General features: G+C 38.5%; 1 protein-coding gene across 6 annotated transcripts in view; it reads left to right on the forward strand.

The window, feature by feature from the left end:
* Nucleotides 1-19,534, forward strand: part of LOC119523146 (neuroligin-4, X-linked) — a 394,586-nt gene that overhangs the window by 59,325 nt on the left and 315,727 nt on the right. For 4 of the 6 annotated variants that reach the window (XM_037821928.1, XM_037821930.1, XM_037821927.1 and 1 more), the window contains exons 2-3: nucleotides 13,976-14,144; nucleotides 17,408-17,494. The gene's annotated coding sequence lies outside the window, so the exon portion shown is untranslated. Of the gene's footprint in view, nucleotides 1-6,271; nucleotides 6,320-13,975; nucleotides 14,165-17,407; nucleotides 17,495-19,534 lie in introns of those variants that run through there. The other 2 variants (XM_037821929.1, XM_037821931.1) reach the window with 2 other exon arrangements.

Consider the following 19,534-nt stretch of genomic DNA (forward strand, 5'->3'; position numbering starts at 1 on the left):
TGAATCAGTAGAATGCGTTTCTGAGAAGGGCTACCACTGCAATTCTCCCTTCTCCTTCCCGGAGCTGGCAGCCCCTCCTCCCCCGGGACTGAGCCTGGCAGGGAGGGGCGCGGGTCCCCTGGCCGCAAAAACTTACAGATTTCGCTGATCTCAGCAGTTCGACATTTTCATGAGTGTTGTATGAAGTATGCCCGAAGTCAGATTGCTCTGTGGTGTCCAGTCCACGCAGTTCCTGGCTTTCTACCTACTTTCCTGGAGGAGTAACTAAAACTTACAGCTCACCAGTCCGCCATCTTGCCCCGCCTCATCCTTGATAATTTTGAGGTATTTTGTAGAATGTTGCTCAGTTGGAATTTGTCTGATGTTTTTCTCATGGTTAGACGAGAATTATGAGTTCTGGGGATAAAAACTACTGAGGTAAAGATCCCTTCTCATCACATCATACCAAGGGTACATGTGATCAACAAAACTTATTAGTGGTGGTAGGTGACCTGGTGGAGGTTGTATTTGTCACATTTATCCACAGTAAAGTTACACCCCACCCCCTTTTCCTATAAGTCTATTCTTTGGAAGCAAATTGTTCAAGTGCAACTTACACTTAAGGGAAGAGGGCTGGGGAGAGTTAAATCCTACATAGAGGGGGGATATCTACATGCATTTTTTGGAATTCCTCTGTAAGGAAGATTTGTCTCTTCTTCCCCATGTATTTGTGTATTCAATAATTTATTTATATCAGTATAGACTCTTGGATATTTAGTTTATACTTTGGGTTCTAATCCAATACTATGCTCCTTATTCTGTCACGTACTTTTACATTATTAATTTTGTTGCCATTGTTTGGCCATTGGGGAGCATTTTCATTTTGGTAGCTGATAAATTAGCTGCATTATGTGAAAGAACAACTAGAGTGAAAATCCCACCCAGGGTTTGGGCATGGAAGGAGGAGTGTACTCTGGGAAGGTATGGGGTCCACATGGCCAGCCATTTGGTCTGTGAGTTTGACCTGGCATTCCAGTTTTCTGTTGTATTGATCAGCTCCACTGCACCCTGGGGGCCCAGGGATATTAATTTACAAAGATGTGTCCATCTGGCAATCTCCATGGGCTGGCCGCCTTCACATCATTCTTGACAGAGTTTGATCTGCATTTTCCCAGCACTTTCTTATGCAGGAAGCCAACCATTCATACCATGGGTTGGGAATGGGGTAGAACTCTTTACTTCCTACAGTTTATATCTTTATATCTTTCCATAAATAGGTATCCATTTGAGAGAACATATTACTTACTGGCATATTTCCCAAGGGCCCCGACTGATCAGGTTATAATTTGATCCTGTATGCACATCCACGTGCATCTTTTCACCGTGATCAATAATTTGAATACGATAGTATCTTCTTCCCGTTATGAGATATATCTATATATATTGCTAAATAAATTTTTAATTTGCATATAAGTGGTGATCACTTAAACCTATTTTAAGCAGCATTCTTCTTGGAATTCCAGTAACCAGTTTCATTTTATAAGTAAGTCATGGAAGCAAAGGCAGTGCATTTCTCCTCATAGAGAAGGAATAAGGAATATTGTAGGAAATACAGAAGTTTTGAAAAAACATAAAAATTTGTCATCTTTCTATAGGCCAGTGGTTAAAAAGGAAGGAATTCATCTAATTTCTGCCAGTCCTTTGAATATTTTATACATAAGTGATAGTTACCTAGCTATACCCTTATCTTTACAACTGTGTATCACATCTGCATCTATATCTTGATGTAAATCCCATCTCTATATATATCATAGATGTATCTTTGTCTATGTATCATCTACACCTGTATCTGTTATAGTGTCTTATCTGTAGCCACACTTATATCTAAATCATCTTTTATATATATCTATATTCATTTCCTTATTTATGTCTATGTCATATCTAGCTCTACCTCTATCTTTTCCATTTTGAACTTTGCATATCCCACAATATTATTGCAGAAGAGAGTTTAGGATTGTTAGAAATCTTCATAAGCCTTGCTTTTTGTGAGTGATAGAGTCTCTCAGAAGATTATGCTGTAGCCCATTTAACCATTCCTTTATTCTTCGATATTTAGGTTATTTGTACATTTTTTTTCCTGTGACTTATTTTCAAACCCCTCCTCATAAATGGGCCCCCCTCCCCCATTCTCCATTGCAGGAGCCCTACTTATTTTTGTTTACTCTTTTGGTCTGCCATTTTTTATATGTTGTTTTGTTTCGTATACTTTTTTCTTTTGCTTGTGGTTGAAATCTTCTGGACTATTTTCCTATATAACATTTCAAATCTATACAAACAATAAAGAAAACAGGACGATGAATCCCATATATCCATCACTCCAGTTCAGCAATTATGAATGCATGCCTTAATCTTTCACCTTCAACTTCCTACACTTCCCCTATTTCTTATTTCTTAAAGGAAATCATGATATTTCAGCATGTTGCTCTACGGAAAATCTTGTTTCCAATATAGCCACAGTATCCTTACCACATGCAAACATATCAACAGTAATTTCCCAATATCGACTATTAATCATAAATGCCCAAATGAATTTTTAAATTGTGATCTCAGAAAGGTGCACACATTGAACTCTTTTTAAATTTCTTTTAGTAAATGGTCCCACTCCAACCTTTTCTAGTCATGCAAATTCTTGTTGAAGAAACTGCTGTTTTTTTTTTATCCCATGGGGAAGTAAGTTGTAGAATCAGCAAAACAGAGTGCTCAAGAATTTTAAAAGACCCATGAGTATTTTCTTTAACACTCAGGGGCATAGCATTCTTCCAAGAGGAGGGGTTGGAAACTGGCTTTTGTTCTACGTTAAAAAATGAAGCAAAACAAAAAAACACAGAAACGTACCAAATTGATTGCAAATATCACCCCCCCCCACACACACATACTTTAGCAACCCACAATGAGCAAAATTATGTTATTTCATTGCAGTACATATTCCATATTGTACTTAGGAAGATAAAGACTAAAGAATAGCAAAGTGATCTATGCAATTAAAATAGTTGGCTATCATACTTGGCTAGTGGAGTTGTGCTCCATTTTAAGAACAGTTCGTTAGTGTGTGTGCTTGACAAATCTAAGTTTCTATGACATAGATTATGAATATTGAACTATGTCGACGATCATTGTCAACTCTTCCAAAATGATTCATTAGAGATTTTTTTGAAACTGGGGAGTTTTATATAGTATTTAAATGTGATTTGATTTACTTGGATATTTTGCAGGGATACAGCTATCTCAGAAAAAAAAGATTTCTCCACCTTAGTACTGTTGGCATTTTTTGGTGGGATGACTCTTTGTGGTGGAGCTGACCTGTGCCTTGTGGAATGGTAAACAGGAACCCTGGCTTCTACCCAATGAATACCAACCAGAAGCACCCACTCACCTAGTTGTGACACCCCAAAACATCTCAGATGTCCCTGGGGATAGGGGAAAATTCATCTCATTGTAAAACAAGATACATCCATGCCAGGTTTAACACAGGGAGTTTCACTGCCGTTGGGATTCCAATAACCAAATCATATATGCTTGGCATGTCCAGATAAACTCAGAAAACTGTGCAGCGAGAGATGGTGAACACATTATTTTAGAAGCTCTTTTGTTGCAATAAGACTGGTCTCTATAACCAGTACAGGCTGCAGGGAGAATTTGCTCAATGTTTGGGTAGAGTCTTTATAATGCACTTTTTCCAAAGGGAAACCGGAATTGATTTATGTAAGTGATAGCCTTAGAGAAATAAAAAAAGAAAAAAACTAAACTTGATAAGTGTCTTTCAGACAAAAGTGCAAAACACAATGTAGCCAGCTTATCTAAAATTGAGCAAAACCTTATTGCGAATGAAAGTGCAGTAAATGGGAAAACAGCATTTGAACATTTGATGTGCAGAATCTGATTTACAGTTCTACAGATGTGAACAAATTGGTGAGAGCTGTCACTTATTTAGAAGTTATTAACATCAGTGGAAACACTCAAAATGTGCTGTGCAGAAAATTAAATTTATGACTCACTGAAAACTGTTATATTTTCTGAACTGTTACATTGATTGATTGAAATTAGATTCCACAACAAAAATAGAAGTGGTAAAATTCTGAGTGAATACAAGATGAATTTATATGGAAAATGTGTTTTTAAGCAATGTTTTATTAACCTCAGAGAATCTAAATTCATATCACCTACCCCAAAGAATGCAATGTAACATTTATCAGAATGACTTCATAATAGATTACTTAGTGTTATTGTTTTTAATTTTGATAATAAATTGACATATTTCAATATTTCACCTTTTTTTAATGATAAAAGAATGTGTGGAAAAAAAACAGATATTTTATTCAAATGATAATGATAATAAAATAGCAATCAGCCCTGTTTTATTTGAAGTGGCAACTTCAACCACATATGAAGTTTTTAAAGGTCTGAAAATGTATTGTCAACTAGTTAATAAGAACTTATTTCTATAACATTGGATTGTGGAGGTGTGTGATTTTTTTTTTCTATACACGTTTCTTTATTATTTATGTTTGCCAAAATGGATATATACTATTTTGACTAAAAGCATTAAAAACATTTTGTTTTCCTTTTAAACATTTCAAGAATGTTGGTTATATTTTTGAAATATTGATACCATTGCTAAAATATTCAAGCTGCCTGATGGAACAGGTTTAAAATAAGTTTTTGCTTTAAAAGGAAACCAGTAAATAAGCTAAGCTGAAACATGTAAGAGAAAAGGAAGAGCCAATTTATTATATAATTATCTTATCACATACATACACACAGTTTTGGGTGAATGTATCCAGATTGAACCCCAATACAATTTGACAGAAGTTGTCCTCACATTTAGGGCAGAAGCATTTTTGAATGTGCGTTATGTAAATGGCATAGATTTCCTTGTCATTCATCAACAGGATGCAAATGTGTAGAGATGGCCAGGTAGCTTTTGTATATCATGAAATACTTGTTTGAAGATAAACACATTCGCTCAGTCATCCAAATGTTCTATTTCCACAATGACCCTTTCCAAATAAGTGAGTGAATGTGTGTGTGGGGGGTGGGGGTGGGGTGGGGTGGGGGGCTGGAATGTTCTTGTTCTGTTTTGCTCCAGGTTTAACATTTCAGAGACTGAAGAAAACACACCATGAGTCTAAACATCTCGTTTTACCAATAACCAAGACACAGAGCTCTTTAGAGGACTTTTTCAAATGTATCCATTTCCAAGCAGAACTGGAATTCAAACCACTGCCTCAGCCTGATTCTGAGCCTTGCCTTGTTTCTCAGATACATTGTGGCAATGGACGTGGAGATGTCATTGTCTTCTCCCTCCCTCCCCTTTCCTGAGAATTTGAGAGAGTCCACTGCAGCTTCTCAGGGTGTCAACCCATCCCAGAGTGGGGGTGGGAGCCCCATTTTTAATTACAGTCCTTGGAAGGGAAACAGCACAGCTTCCTCTCCGTTAACCGTCAAATGAGTGGGTTGGACCATCTCTACGTCCTTTCTGATTCTGATGCTTTATGATTTGAGAGCCAGAATCATGGCAATTAAGACTCTTGACTTCATTAGTGCTCATTTTAGACCATGATTAGAATGGTGAAGTGCTACACACATTTTCTGAATAAACATCATTGTGACACGGTTGAATATTGGATGGAGATCTGGAAGGGAGGGCTTCCCAGTAGAAATGGCGTGATTTAAAACCACTCGGGCATTTACATACCGAAAGATATCAAGACTCAAAAGTCAGGCAGTATAAAATCACTGTGTGGTGTTTAGGTTAGAAAATTCAAATTGCATTAAAATGAAACCTGGGAAGGGGTAACGTTGGTAATTTTTTCATCCTTCCCTTCCATTTTCTTCTGTGCCTGTCCATTAGGAAACATGGGCTGCAAAGTGGTTTTCTTCAGCTCATTTTCAATCTCTGATTCATACGTTGTAAACAGTTAAGCAAAGGAACAAACGCTGCATCAAGGTGAAAGGAAGTCCAGATGTCACGTCTTCTCCTTTCCAACCCCTCAGGAGATATTTCTCCATCTTTATAAAGAGGATTACTATGATCCTCTTCAACCTCAAACTCAGTGTGAGTGTCCAAACCACTTGAAACTTAGTCATACATTGAATACTTTGAACGTTGCTGCCAGGCAGGCTCTGGGCTGCCCGTTGTGAGTGGGGGACAGAGTTGAGGTGGAAGCACCAGGCACCCCCCCCCCCTCACCCACCTCCTGGATCTGTGGGCTGCTGGAGGATAGAAGCGCTGATCAAACAATGACATGGATGCATCATATAATGCAGCACCATCACCATGGTGAGTGTGGCCATCAGTGTTCATGGCGCCCAATGAATATGAGGGCTCCTAAAAGGGGACATACTGGAGAGTTGGGGTTTGTGGGTGGCCTTTTCGGGAAAGACACTGGAACTTTGAGCTGGGAGGGAGTGGAAATAACCTAAAGTCATATTGGGGCAGAGGAGATGATGGGGGTGGTCCTGTTGAAGGGGGAATCGGGCAGATTTGAGGGATGAATGCTACTGCAAATATGGGATTCACTGCTGATATTGAGACACCTCAGAAATGTGGCTTAATGGAGAGAAATAGCTCATGGTTTCCTGATTTGCCCAATTCCTGAGCCCATAAATCCATGGATGCAGGAGGGTAAACATCCATCCATTTCATTTCTGACTTTCTCAGGCTATTTCTCCTGGGAAGGTTGTTACCAGAACCCTAAGTTTTTATTACTTTTGAATCAGATCTTTCTACTGCCATATTGCTCAAACTTGAGTGAGCAGCAGAAGCTCCTGGGTGGCTTGTTTTATGACGTGGGTGGCTGGGCTCCATCCCCCCAGAATTTCGGAGTCAGCATCTCTAAGCTGCGCCCTGTAAACTGTCAGGCCAATCTGCCATGGTTCCACCAGGGACCGTGATCTGAGAACCACTGAGCTAGTGCATGCTCAGGTTATGTTTCCACGAGTGACCTGTTTAATTTTTGACCTCCCCACTGTATTTCAGTCCTGGAATTGAATAGTTTGATGGTGGTTTTGATAACTCTGGGCCTCATGGTCTGCTTTTGTCATTCAGTCTTGGTCTGCTGATTTACAAGTTATCTCGTGTTGCTTGTCAACACAAGTCAGTGCGTATTCATTGGGCATCTACCATGTGCTGTGGACTGTGAGGGATGCTATGATTAATAATAACAACCATAAAAACTCACTGATATGCCCTCATGGCCTCCACCTGCTTGGGTCATAACTCAGAACACTAGACAACTTGAAGGCAGCTGATTATTCCCATTTCAGCAAGCAAAGACACGTTCTGTCTCAAATGCAGTTCTGGAAATTCCAGGCTGCATGGAGTGATTTTTCTTTCAGACTAGAAAGCCATGAATATTGCATCATTGATTCAGTCATTCATTTGAAAGCCATGTATTGGCATCATATTTTGAGAGGATCATCATGCTAGAAGATATGTTTAATTTCCTAAGCTACTTAAGCAGACACTGCAAAATGGGTCAGGTAAAATAATAGGAGCTTACTAGCTTACAGTTTTGAGGCTTGGAAAATGTCCAAATCAAGACATCATGACAGTGATGCTTTCTCCCCAAAGACTGTGGCATTCTGGGGCTGGTTGCTGGTGACCCTTGGTCCTTAGTTGGCACATGGCAAGGCACACGGTGGTGCCTACTGGTCTCTCCATTCTCTTCTGGGTTTCGTTGAATATTTCAGCTTCTGGCTGCTCTCTCTCTGGCTTTCTCTGTATAAATGTCATTCTTTTATAAAGGACTCGAGTAATAGGACTAAGACCCATCCTGATTGAGGTGAGACGCACCTTAGTTGAAGTAACCTGAACAAAAGGTCCTACTTACACTGAGCTCACACCCACAAGAGTGGATTAACTTTAAGAACATATTTTTCTGGGGTACATACAGGTGCAAAACATCACACATAACACTCCAGAGAGGGACTGGAGAGATGGCATTGATGGGATCTGGTAACCTATTGGTTAGAGAATAATCCCATGAAGTAACTGTCAAAGGCTGGGGTTGTCTGGGGTAGTTCAGTTATGGGAAGAGAGAGGTTTCAGAATGTCACTGGGGGTTGGCAAAGTCAGATGCTGCAGACGTACATGAGAATGGAAGTGATGAGGTTATTATTTTGTACATTGGTGTGCAAATATCTGCCCGAGTGCATTTTCAATTATTTGGGGTATACCTAGGAATGGAATTGCTAGATCATATGAGAATACTATGCTTAACTTTATGAGGAACTGCCAAATGTTTTCCACAGCATCATTCTGCATTCCTACTAACAATGTATAAGGATTCCTATTTCACCACATCTTTACCAACACACGTTATTTTCAAATTTTTAAATTAATAACTATTCTAGTAGGTATGAAGTGGTATCTCATGGTATTTTAATTTGCATTTCTCAATTATATGAAATAATTGATGGGCTTTGAGAAATTATTTCTTGTCAATCCTCCATATTCTCTTTTTTCTAATGTTTGTTTTGTTTTTTTGGAATTGACCTTAAATATTTATAACCAAGTCCTTCTATTATTCTAATCAGCTTTCTCAAAATCTATGTCTGAATACAAAGTCCCTAAAGAGCAGACAAGTCTTATTAAGATACATCTCTTTATTTTCTCCCACTTTCTTTCCACTTTCGTTTCAAATAACACACTAGAAAGGACACTCTGCAGCTGACCCCTGGGGAGGCTCACCCATCAGTGGAGCTTTCATCCTCCTTGGAGTTCTGCATAGACCTTCACATGTTCATTGCTCCTCATTTGGGGAATTTTCCCCTTCCTTGAATTCAAAGACACCGCACTCAGCTAGTTCTCCCCCTACTGCCTTTCTCTTCCTTTATTTAACTTGTCTGACCCTGCTCTTTCTGCCTCTTTTAGTTCTGCTTGCTCCCTGAAACCCAACCTCAGCCTACTTCTGTTTATCTCATACTTTCCTCCATGACTTTGCATCTACTCATGGTTTAGCAATCACTTCTACTCGGGAGACCCACCTCCACTTTCTGCTCTGACTTTCCCACCAACATCTATCCTGCCCTTACAGCTGCCTCTTGGACAATTTTTCCTGTAGGCTCTGCCAAAAATTCAAATCCAGTGCATGCAAAATTGACCTGTCATATCCCTTGCCAAACTTGTGCTACTCTCTGCTGTTTTCCTGCAAATAGCATCTTCTCCACTGAATCCGTCATCTTGAACTCTGAGAACCCTCTCATTTGTGTCCCTGATGTAATCTAAGTGATGTAAACCCCTTTCCAAAGGTCTTTTAATTTCTTCCTCTGTGATACCTCTCTGCCTTCCCTGATCCTCTTCTCTCTTTGTGGTTTACTTTTACTGTTTTAAGAAGCTCCTGCCTAAGGCCGCTCATATTCCCCAACCCATTTAATGAACAGTTCTTGTTTCATCTTCCTAAATAATAGATTGTATAAGACCACTCTCCCATTTGAGAATCATCATCCATCATCCATTGTGCATGCTTGAAGTAAGAGCTCTCCATTACCTGCTCTGCACTTATCTTTACAACCTGAGACATCCATCCTCCTCTCTGGATACTTCATACTCTATCCCAACCTAGCATCACTGAGAAGTCACTGCACCTTGGTCCTGGATTTTTTTTCTCTTTCATTCTTCCCATGCCTGGGATACTTGCATTCCCTCTCCTACATTCATACCTTATCCATCATGTAGGGTTAAGGTTTGGTGCCTGTCCCCTCCCTATCTCTGACATGCATTATCTGCTTTCCCATGTGGCACTCATCAGTTTTCACCCAAGGGGCCAAGGGACATGGTACTTCCTAGATGCATGAATCTCAGGTGGTTACTTTATTTTTAGTGTCTCAGTTTCCTCATCGGTTAAGAGGGCTGTGAAAACAGTACCTACCTCTAGGAGTGTGTTCCGGTTTGCTAATGCTGCCGTTGTGCAAAATACCATAAATGGATTGGCTTTTATAAAGGGGGTTTATTTGGTTACAAAATTACAGTCTTAAGGCAATAGAAGTGTCCAAGCTAAGGCATCAAAAATATGGTAACTTCACAGAAGAATGACCAATGGCGTCTGGAACACCTCTATTGTCTGGGAAGGCACGTGGCTGTTGTCTTCTTCCTTTGCTCCCACGTTGTCTTTCAAAATGGCTTTCTCCCAGGACATTTCTCTCTAGGCATCTGGGGGTATTCTCTTAGTTTCTCCCAGGCAGACTCTGGAGTAGTAAAAGTCTACTTTCAATGGCCATTTTTAAAATGTCTCTCTTGGCTGCAGCAGCGAGCTCCTTCTGTCTATAAGCAGTTTTATAGGACTCCAATGATTAAATCAAGAACCACCCTGAATGGGAGGGGTCTGAGCTCCATGGAAATAATTCAGTCACATATTTCATCTACGGGTTGGTTGAATCTCATCTCCATGGAAACACTCAATCAAAGGATTCCAACCTAATCAACACTAATACATCTGCCCCCACAAGATTGCATTAAAGAATATGGCTTTTGGTGGGCCATAATATATCCAAACTAGCACAGAGTGGTAACAAAATAAATAAGTTAATTAAGCTTGTACCATGCCTCAATATACAGGCACATAGTAATTGCCCAATAAATATTCTCAATATTATTATTATACACTTCATGTTGTTGAAAGGAGGCTCTTTATAATATTTATACATAAATCATCATCCTATATCTCTTGCCTAATTTAAAATGTTTTACAAAAGATGACTTTCTATTTTGCTTAGAAGAAACCAAAAATTCCTTTCTCTGGCCTTCTTGGCTTTAAAGCATGAGGTTCCTGCCCATTTTTTCAGCTCCATCCCTCGGCAGCATTCTCTCCTTGCTCACTGCACTGCCGGTATACCAGTTGTCTTTTGCTTTTGTGACGTCAGCAAGATCGTTATCAACTCAGGACACTTGTACGTGCCCCTCCCTGCCTGGAACACCCTGTCCTCTCTATTTAAAGTGGATCCCACCCTCTTATTTGCATGTTTCATACCAACGTTTACTTCCCTCTTGGAACTCACTCTAATTTGAAATCATTTTTATTTTTTGTCTACTTATGCATGTAGACTGTTTACTTTTTTTCCTCCCTCTGTTAAAACATATATTTCATGAGTCTGGCATAGATTAGGAGCTCATTGGGTAATTGTTGAATAAATGAGATGCCAGGCACTCTAAAGATATTCATTGAATGAAGGATGAATGAATGAGGAAATCAAATGCTGCTTTGTAAGCACAAGTGTCAACAACTGAGCCATCCCAAACTTCCTTAGACATGTAGCCAACTCTGAGACACTTTGAGGGAAGGAGCCTTTGATCATTTAACCAACTTTTGTGTGTGTGTGTGTTGAGTGGGGGGGTATGTTCTTCCCTCACCTAAGCAAAGAAGCACCTTCCTTGGCTGTTCACTGTGGCGTTTAGCTATTGTGGTAGATTGAATTGTGTACCTTTATTTGAACAGGTTCTTAATCTTAATCTGCATTCCTGTGGGTATGAACCCATTGTAGAAAGGACCTCTTGATGATGTGATTTTAGTTAAGGTGGGAACCAGCTAAATGAGGGTGGCCTTAATCTGGCTTCCTGGAGTCCTTTATGAGCAGAAGAAATTCAGGCATAGTCCGGGAAAGCCAGGGAGAGGCACTGGAAGACAGAAATCAGTGGGAACCAGAAGAGAAAGGAGACAGCCTCGCCATGTGATTCAAAGCAGAGACATAAGGCAGTGAGCTCCAAAGATCACCAGCAGCCAGCACCAGAATGCTATAGATTTGGGGGAGGATTTTGTCTTGATTTTGAACTTCTCTTAGTCTCAAAATCATGAGCCAATAAATTCCTATTATTAGGCCAAACCACTGTGTGATATTTGTGATAGCAGCCTGGAAAAGCTGAGACAACTATCACGTTTTACTGAAAATGTACCGATTACTTGATGCCTATTTACCTTTTAAAATCTTCTTTGTTAGTATTAATATCCCTAGAGTTTTTGTGTATTTTTTAACTTTTTCCCATAGTTTTTAAAAAGAAGATATTAGAGAAAAAGCTTTGTCAAGAATCCCATTCTGATCTATGCCTACAAAATTGTAAGTGATAAACTTCAGGAATGTGAAGGATTTTGGAGTTTATTTGTTTAAAGTCTTTTATCAATCTGTTGTGCAGTTTTATTTTCATATTTTTCTAGATGGATAAGTCTATGTGCTTATTTCATTGTAAAGATTTAGTTCAAAACTAACGGTCTGGTCAAGAAATGAATTACTTGACAGCTCATCGGAATTGTGAGATTATTCAGGGTGAATGGAATTGTGTAAAATGGATTATCTGTTCTTAGTCACTCTTTTAAAATTCCAAATAGAAATGATTTTCTCTTCATGTCAATTTTCTTCACTTTCATAATGCTAAAAATTAAACAACTAGCACATTCCATTCAAAAATTGGGAGCAAATTCAAGTCAGAAACAATAGCTCTATTAAATATGCAACTTCTTGAAAAATGGGTACATTTTAGAAGATTTTTCTCTTTGGGAGAGGGAGATATATTTAGGATAGATAAATTAGGGTGCATATTAAGACTTCTGTTAAATATCTAGAAATACATGGAGTGACCACACTGAAACCTACAGATAAGTTCTCTTCTCATCTGACTGTACCTTTTTGATGTAGCAACCAAAGAAATCTGTCAAAATCAAAGTCATCACTCCTGTTTTCCCACTGGAAATTTTATAGGTCACTGCGACTCAAAAGAAAGCAAAATAAACGATGAACCATACTAGGGATTTTTTTTTTTTTTAATTTTAAAAGTCCTTTTTGAAATATCTTTAGATTTTTAAAGTAACTTTTCATTTTCTGGATTTTTGTGTGTGGAGGCAAGTGTTATTAATGAAAGCTGTCAAAGCTGTGGGGATGGGTCTGGTGCAGTTTGCTCCCTGTGCCATTCCGGAGGCCCTGTTCTGACAAACACGGCCAAGCTTTCCTTTGTCTGTTGGTGTCAGCTCCAGTACGACCTCACAAAGTCTTCTCAGAGCTGTCACTTCCTGTGAGCCTGTCATGATGTACTCTTTTTTTTAAATTCAGTTTTATTGCGATATATTCACATATGACACAGTCATCCGTGGTGTACAATCAACTGTTCACAGTACCATCTTATAGTTGTGCATTCATCACCCCAGTCTATTTTTGAGCATTTTCCTTACACCAGAAAGAATCAGAATAAGAATAAAAAATAAACGTAAAAAAGAACACCCAAATCATCACCCCCCATTCCACCCTATTTTTCATTTAGTTTCTTTGCCTCCATTTTTCTACTCATCCATCCCAACACTGGATAAAGGGAGTGTGATCCACAGGGTTTTCACAATCACATCATCACCCATTGTAAGCTACATTGTTATACAGTCGTCTTCAAGAATCAAGGCTACTGGGTTGGAGTTTCGTAGTTTCAGGTATTTACTTCCAGCTATTCCAATGCATTAAAACCTAAAAAGGGTTATCTACATAGTGCGTAAGAAGGCCCACCAGAGTGACCTCTTGGCTCCATTTGAAATCTCTCAGCCACTGAAGCTTTACTTTGTTTCATTTCGCATCCCCCTTTTGGTCAAGAAGATATTCTCAATCCCACGATGCCGGGTCCAGATTCAGCCCCGGGAGTCATATCCTGCGTTACACCTCATACATGAGCTCATGGCTTTATTATTCCTTGCTTTAGTGACTCGCTCCTGCTAAAGCTTTCAGGCTCCTGGAGAGCACAGAGGAGGTCAAGTTCATCTGTGGAGGCCCTTCTCTGTCCTCACTTCTCATTCATGGTCTGTGTTAGGAAATACTCTGAAATGAGATAACTTAGGATCTCTAGACAATATGAAGTAGAAATTATTTTGATAAAAGGGAATAAAATCCTATAAGTAGCTTATTAAAAAGAGACACACCAACGTCATCCTATATGGAAATATTTATATCCTTCTATCTTACATCTTAGGTATCTTGTTGACCTGCTTCCCAAGGAGAGTTGAAATGGCCGTGATCATCTCTTTGGACTCCAAAATCTTCAGTTGCAAAGATGAAATTCTATGGAGAGACTTATTTAAGACATTATCCTAGTGTGGAAGATACTGTTCTTAGCTTCAGCATCTGATATTCTTCAAAAGGTGTGTATGCTTTGATCAAGGTATGATCTTTGTCCCAGTATACCATTAAAATGATATATAAGATTTTTATGGTCACCTCAAGTAGTTTAGTACTTCATAAATATTGGTTTAATAAGTATATTCCTTTCATTAGTCCACCTTGATTATTTAAAAGCAATCCTCACACAGGCTGTACTTTTTAAAAAAGTATATGCTTTTATATTTAAATCAATAACTTATTTATTAAGTATACTATAAGTCTTTACAATGATATGTATATGGTAGGAGCTTGTTTCTTATGTGAAACATTAGGCTATAAAATGTAATTTCTTATGGATTTATAGCTAATGAGCCAGTGTGTTCATATTCACCTGTCTTCAATAATAGGTCAATAATTCCCAATTTCATAGTAAAATCAAGGAGTATTTTAAATTTAGAGTTTGTATACTTTAACCTTTGAAACATCTTAGCAGCCACATGACTTGTTTCTTATAACTTCTGTGCAAATTCACGAAAGAAGCCTTGCTCTAATTATTTACATCATCATGGCCAATACTAAACCATTCAGCAGTGAGCACATGAGCAGAATGAGGGGGGATTATTTTAACAAAGGAGCATTGAGGAGGAGCTAGGTTTTCCTTCAAATGGCATAACACGGGTATGATAAAGAGCCACGACCTTTATATGACTCTTCAATGGTTGGAGGTTTCTAACCCAAAAGCTGTCTGAGAAAACATTATGTTGTGAGTTGACACATGAAGGAAAAAAAATTTACAAAGGAAAAAAAAAACTTATTTGGAAAAGAGTCTCTCAATGTATTTAACCTTGCATGGGAGGAAACTTAATCTATTCTGTGTTTAGGATAGTGACACAGTTCATAAAGAGAAGAACCAGAGGTGGTGAGTTGGCCAATACAGAATGGGTGGGAACATTCCAGCCTTAGAGTGAGGAAATGGAGAAAACCGTTCTCCCAGGGAGAACAAGTGTGGATGACAGGGTTCTCTCCACGGAGCCTCAGGAGGCGACACAGCTATGTACTAAATACTGTATGAAATGAATATTTTCTCCCATGAGATTTTAAAAAAAAGATGTATATAAATAAGATTAGTATTTCCATCTCACTTGTGTACTTAATACATACATACATACATATATGTGTAAAACAATCAAGCAAGCTAAGAAACAAATATATCACTAATGCAAGATGTTAATAATAGGACAAACTGTGTTGGGTGTAAGGGAACTCTAGTTTGCTGTGCAATTTTTCTGTAAATCAAAAACTGCTCTAAAAGTAAAGTTTGTTATTAAAAAAAATCTTCAAACCTAAAGTAATTTAAGAACATAAGAATTTAAATTTAATTTAAAAACATAGCAATTTAAAAACATACTCTAGCCTAAGAAAAGAGTATGGTCAATGAGATGGAATATAAACTCAACCTTGTAGAACTTTCCTGAAAGTCAGTCTTGGTGATTGCCAGTGAGTGGGAGCTGAGGTACGAGCAACTTCAAGGTTGTAATTCTAATATTGCAATTTGAGAATACTACTATGAACTGAGCATTTGCTATATGCATCACTCTTGCCTTATGAGGCTGTCTTTGATATTGAGGTCAAAGAACTATTTTTTTCCAGTGAAAATTTTTGTCACTGATGAAAACCCTTCCAGGCGTAGATCCCTATAATGGGGATAATTGAGGGATGTGGAGAGAATTGAGGCTAACTACCTACCAGGGCCATTGTAGCAGCATGGATGGAACTCAAATCTCGTTTCAGCCCTGGCTCCAATTTCCGTGCCTCTGTGGCCTTGGCCAAGTCACCTACAGTCTCTGAGCCTTCGTTTCCTCAACAAATCTTGATGATAATTATCTGATATGTTTATTAAAAAGATAAGAAGTCATGGTATTTATAAGGCGCTCAGTATGATGTACATATGCATGTTTCCTATTATAATAATTATTATTACATTTGTTTGAATGAGGAAGTAACTGGATATTGTGAAAAGTGTGTTTTCTTTGGACTCCAGATAGACTTTGATCTGACTCCTTGCCCGTACAGCTTCTGAGCACTGTGACTTATCATCTGAATATCAGTTTTTCTACATGTAAAGTGGATATATTAATAACCACCCTGTGTGGCTCTTTGAAGGGTCATGGATAGGAAGTGTCATCATGGTTGCTCTTAAATACAAATTCACCTTCACAGATACTTTTTAATCAATATATATGAACTACATTAGCCATATGCACTCCATGTTATGAGTAATATGAAACAGAATAATTAATTAATTATAATTTGTTTATTTATTTTATTAATTATAAATTAATATAAAACATATTAATCCTACAGATGAATAACACACTGGCTCATAAGCTGTGAAACCCAAAGACCCTATGTACTTGGGACTAACATCCTTCAAGTATTGAAGAAACCCTGAAAGTGCATTAGATGACTTGCCCTCTCGTATTTCACTTACTATCTTTCCTTCCGATGTAAAACATAAGTGTAAAGGGTGGTTTGGTATTCTGTCAAGTGTCCCCCACAGAGGTAGGAAGACACAACGCTTACCTCACTCTCACCCCCACTTCTGTCTTTGGTGTTTCCTTCTCACTATTTCCCGCATGAGGAAAAGAGAAGTGTTGCATGAGAGTCATCATGTAAAGACAAGGTTGCATGAGGAGATGACGAGAGAAGCACTAACTGGTCCTGGGATGATTCCTGATCATACAGGAACTAGTTTTTATTGAAAGAATGTCCAGAGAGCAGAACAGTATAGGGCCATGACTTCTTTGACCCACTGCTGTGGGCAAAATATCATCAGAATGTGGGTCAGTTCTTGCCAGGAAATGGTTTCTAGAATGCAGTTCCCCTATTCCTTCAAAGTATATTTCACGATGATTTTTAATTCTTAATATACACAAGCTAGATCTAACAGGAATACACAAACTCAATTATTATCTCCAAAGCAGATTTAACGGGCGCACTGATGAATGGACTGTGGGTATCCTCAAGCTTTATTCATTTAATCTGAGTTCTCAAAGTATGTGTGTATGAAAATGCTTGGATATAGAGTCCACATTTAGCGTGGCTGTGTAAGTGCCCTCTCTTGACTATTTGATTGAGTTATTAGAGAGCAAGTCAAGAATTACTTTATGCCCTTACCAGGCAGTCCTTATCACCACCCATAGAAAGCTTCTAAGGCACATAGCATTGGTGTTTACTCCATAGCCTTGTCTTTTACTAAGTGGAACAATTTGTCTCTCTCTCTCTCTGTCTTTTTTAATGGTAGGGAAAAATGTGCTGAGATGCGAAAGACATCAAGTTGCTTTCCATGGAGGCATTTTTAAAGGCATCGTCTCAGCAGGACAATGTAATGGTAAGTATCAAGAATAATTTTTGATAAGCATTGAACTCTGGCTTGTTATCTTAACAAGGCATTTGCAGCTTGGTTTTATCAAGTAGAACAGTGCTTTCATATTACTTTGGTGCTGGAAATCATTTTTAAACATTTATTTAAATATTACAAAAGCACAAAGTAGTGATTTGAAGCTCATCTGAAGTATACATAATGGCATGCATTAGAAATTTAGGCTTTTGTAATACTTATTTGTTCTTCCAAATAACTGCAATGTGGGTCATATCTCATAAATGAGACACGCCAATGAATGGTAAGCTCCCTGAGTTCTGAGAAATCCACCCTCTGGCCCACTGCCCACCAGATGCCATCTCTATTCTAGGCTAAGTGTATTGAGTTATGTAGGACCTAAGGGGTCCTTTTGGGGACATTTCAATGGGACATTACAATTTTGGTTGCCCTTGCAAAGTGGGATCCAAAAGAACAGACGTGTGCTAAACATGTAGGCTAATGATGCAAGGCAGAGACCCTTCTCGGGACATCGAATCTGCAAATAGAGCCGAGTCAAGGAAGGTGATGATGGGTAGAATATTCTCACGGTATACGATATGAGTGGATGTTAATGGAGATGTTTCACAACTCTAAATCCGTACCCTTCCCCCCAAACTCAAATTTAACAAAAGATCATCATCTCTTTTAAAACATTTAAAGTAAATGATTCTGTATTTTCATAGCTCAGCTGTCAATTCAAGCTCTATTGAGGAAGTAACTAAGATTATAACACTCAAATATTGGTTATTTGCCCATTTTCCTATCAATTTTAGTGTCATTGCTTCTAAACATTTGTCAAAATTTGGACTCCAAATGGCTTTTGGGTATCTCTTTGTAAAGTCGGCCAGATACTTCCCATAGCTGTAGTTTACTCTGATTGAAACAAACATCTGTAGATTTTCTAAGAGATTGCCAAGGCCACATCATTTATTGAACTCTTCCTTTTCATCAAAGTTGATTGCCAAACTGCTTTATAGATTTTGTGCCATGGAACAAATACTTGTCTCTTTTTTTCAAAGACAATTTGTAATTTAAAAAGAAAGACTGATTCTGACCCCCTTTTAATCACTTGCATGCACATTTGGAAGATGATCATAGGGAACCTTTTTTGATCATTTATTTGCTATTTGTATCATGTATGATTTATCTATTTTATCGAAGGTACTCACTGTATATACATATTTCTGTGCAGCATGTACAGCTAAATTGTCAATAACAAAGCATTATACAAATCCCTTCATCACCTGAACTTCTCAACAGTTTTTCTTTTTTAAATTTGGAGGAGCATTAACAAATAGTGGAGACTGGAAGTCTTGAAACCTTCTTCCTTCCCACACAACCATCCTTTTGAATGGCAACCTGATGCAGCTGTGGATGTCATCATTTCAGTAGCTGCAGTGCAAGGAGTGTTCAGTTTAATATTATTAGGCTGCCCTAGTTCCAAAGAGAAGTGGTAGAAAAAGGTTTGGCTTCAAGCTCAGGGCTGTAGATGAGCCACAACTCATAATACGACAGCTCACATTATGAAACACAAAGGGAACATTATGTAAAGTGCACAGTCAGGGGGAGGAAATGAGAACATCTAGAACTAGAGAGTTCTTATTGTCTTACCATATGCACTTAAGTTCATTTGGCATTGGAAACCACTGAGTGTTATCAGCATGGTCTGCTACTGTGTGTGTGTTGTGTGTTTTAATTGGTAACTGCATCTTCTGTTGAGATGTCTGCTTTGGAGTGGGTTGTCTTGATGCGTTGCGATGGTCTTTGCTGAGAGTGATCCTGTGTTGTAACTTCTACATTGTATACCAAGAATGACTTGGCCTGAGAAGAAATTAATGGAAAAGAAGGTTTCCTTTCCCAGCCATTGTCTAGTCCATCCTGAGAACTGAAAGCACTGTGGTTATTCAGTCACAGTAATTGTCTTTTAGGAAAGGTGCGGTTTAGTGGGAAAACACAAGTCCTATGAGTGAAGGGCTCCATGTTATATTCCAGGTCTACTGTTAATTAGCT

Source organism: Choloepus didactylus, chromosome X, assembly GCF_015220235.1.
Source record: "Choloepus didactylus isolate mChoDid1 chromosome X, mChoDid1.pri, whole genome shotgun sequence".
NCBI classification, from domain to species: Eukaryota; Metazoa; Chordata; class Mammalia; order Pilosa; family Megalonychidae; genus Choloepus; species Choloepus didactylus.